The sequence below is a fragment of the Notolepis coatsorum genome (genome assembly GCF_963971535.1).
Source record: "Notolepis coatsorum genome assembly, chromosome: 1".
Taxonomy (NCBI): Eukaryota; Metazoa; Chordata; class Actinopteri; order Aulopiformes; family Paralepididae; genus Notolepis; species Notolepis coatsorum.
This window is the reverse complement of record NC_140165.1, coordinates 158943629-158946900: the sequence shown is the minus strand read 5'-3', so window position 1 is coordinate 158946900 and position 3272 is coordinate 158943629.

Here is a 3272-nt window from a genome sequence, read left to right as displayed (position 1 = left end):
CGTGGCGAGGCTCATAGAACTGCCCCGACTCCCAGACACAATCGATGATGACCATGACCCTATAACCCTATGACTTTGTGAAGTTGACTGACCCCTACAGCAAACCCTTATGTGTAAATAGACAACGCGATTAATCTGTCTCTGCTTAACTGATTAGGTCTGGGACCAATCAGGGGGTGGCTGTTGTGAAGGGCCAGATTAAACCGAATATATATATTTATTATATATATATATTTAATTGTATTTGTATATTCTCTAATATTCCTTGATATCCCTTGTATATATTCCTCAGCTAGTCAGATAGTAAATTATATTGACCATATTGATCAAATTGTTTACACTGCCTGTGTTGTCTTTTACTACCTGTATACTGTGTTGTTTTACTACCTGTACCCCTCCCCCCCTCCCCCCCATGCTGCTATGATGCCTGAATTTCCCCAAGGGGATCAATAAAGGAATATCTTATCTTATCTTATCTTATATTCCTTGTACAATATGCATTGAATATCCATTCTAGCCTACTGAACATCCCATAATAGTCTCCATTCTACTATTGGTCGAGACCTTGGTGCCAGGCTGCCATACCCCCCAGACCCAGTTCAAACGTACCGCTCAACATGTACGAACAAGTCCTAGTTCCGCGTAGGAATCTGGCTACCGCACCACTAACGGTACTATTTGTTCATAGTGCGTATATATACTGCGCTACGAAAGTAGGACTTCCTTTTTAGTCCAGTTTCTTACCCTCCAATAGAGTGACAGACGTAAAGCCTCCCCGCGACGCCACGTGTGGGAGTAAGGCCAAGTTCGGCCTACCATCGGTATTGAGACATCGTGTATATTAATATTTGAATAGTCATATTTGGCACTATATCGTCGAGTTGGACGTAATCTATTAAGCTAATAATAGTCTATTCATATGTAGTGCTTCGTGCGGTGAGAATACTATCGTAGTCAGTACCCCATCGTTTCGGGCAGAGAACTGGCTGCTTATCCAGGGTGGCCGACCCCATGTGAGGCTGCACCCGAGGAGCCCCAGAGCCGACGAGCGAGTGGACCTGCATACCGGATTATTCTACCGACGACAGCCCGCCTTCCCAGGCACGGATTATGCTTTGTATACAGTGATTATTCTATGGATAAAGACCAACACTGCCGTGTGTTGGAAAACCCCCCCCCGGAGAGGACGACAGGTGAGGAGATGCTCTACACGACGAGGTCGCCTCACGTCTCTCCATCGTGGACCGGAGGAAGCCGGCCCACAGAGAGTCCAACTGCTTTCATCTGTGGATCGAGGATCGCTGAGGCACCGAGCCGCACAACCGTGGGTTCTCCCAGGATACCCTCGGCCAGACGGATACAGCCAGACTCTACCCCCCCCCCCCCTTCTCCAGTTGTCTTACAAGCGACCGGAATTCCCCCCTAGTGTATCCAGTTCTATAATCATTAAAGTATCATTGCTATTATTCCTTAAATATTCCAGGTTGTATATTTACCGCCTGCGCCATCAGAGATTGGACATTCTCTATTGATATACCGACGAATACTCTTTGCCATAAAAGTGCATACTATTTCAATTCATAAATGTAATTAAGTGATTAAGTGCTTGCTCTACACACCATTGCTGTGTAGGAATAAATACATACTTCGACTTCGTACATTTGTGTTGGATCCGTTTCATCTACGTGAGAGTGTTTATCATAATATATTTATGCCGAGTACTGGGTGGCCGAATATAAAGTACAAAGGTAGTGGTAGTAAGTATCATATCTAGTAATACAGTCAGGGAATTGTACCCCTCAGTTACACTAACTAAACATTAAATAAATACAACTTGCTCACTCAAAATATTCGTCAATTACAATATCTTCACTGGCACAAAATTGCCTAGATTGTCAAGAGGGGTGTTGTCACGGGAAAAGTTACAGTATAGTACAGTAGTAATTATGCAATAAGGACGCTCCCTTACATTTCGTCCTGTACAGCCAGAAACAATGCACAGATTTTGTTGATTGACGTTTCACGTTTCCTTGGAACACCAGAAAATAGATTTTATAAACGGTATATGATTTGTTGAAGAAATATTCAGCCCCAGGGTGAGATAGCCTTCACGAAGTGGCGTGACTTAATTGCTCCAAGTCTGGCAGTGAACGCTATTATAAATAAGGCTAAGCACTAAGCCATGTAATTTCAAATGCTTGGTTCTGAGATTATCATACAGTAAACATTTATTTCTGATAGGCGTGCTGATCAGCAGTAATGCAACATCATTGTTACATCCCAATGTATATATTCCCCAGTGTGTGTCTCCATGTGTGTGTGTTCTCCATTTTTCTTTCCTCCCTCCAGCCATTGTTCCCTCCACCATGGGTCCCTGCCAGGCCTGCCCTTCCATTACCCAGCACAGCACCGATTGGTGGATGGTTTTCCAGGCTCCAACACTCAATCAACACCACCCAATCATGGATCACCACACACCTGTTAAAACATGGCTTCTCACTTCAGTCACTCTCTCTTTCTGGCATGAGGCTAGGCCTATTGTGATTTTGTAACCTTGACTTTGACAATATTGCATTTCGTTTATTGGCCTTTGTGCTTAGTGGAAATTGCCTTGTGTGTGTATGGCCACAGCGAGAGCATTGTTAGTTATAGTTTGTTTTTTGTATATATTCTGCCTTTGTTGTATGTATCATTAATGTGTTTTTCTCTCTTTCTCAGGAAGCACAGATGGGGTGAGCTGCCATTTCCTTTGGATATTGTTTTCTCCTGTTTTGGTTAGGTAAGAGTAGTTTAGGTAATGTAATTTCTTTTACCATAGATTAGATTGGTTTATTTGGAGTATAGTGGTGTTTGTTTGTTGTTTTGGCCTGGGCTCACCCTTGAGCTACATGTGCTTCCTTTGCATCTATCAATAAATATCATTGTTGTTTACAAACGTGGTCCTTTCTGTCAACCCTTTACCCTTAGACTCACAGGGGTCGTAACAATCATGATTGTCAAATGATGGGAGTATCGATAAATAGACAGATTTGTTCGTTAATTATAAAATATCTTCACTGGCACAGTGCCTAAATTCGGTATAAATATTCTGCAATATGGACAGGTCTGCTCAAAATATTTTATTCGTGGATGACAAACAAATACAATACGGAATAAACAAAATAAACACATTTGGCATCTGGATCGCGACTTGGAGGTCCTGACTGATGAGGTCCAAACACATCTTGCCCAACTGAACAAGAACACGACACCTGTTGGGATATCCCAACGGC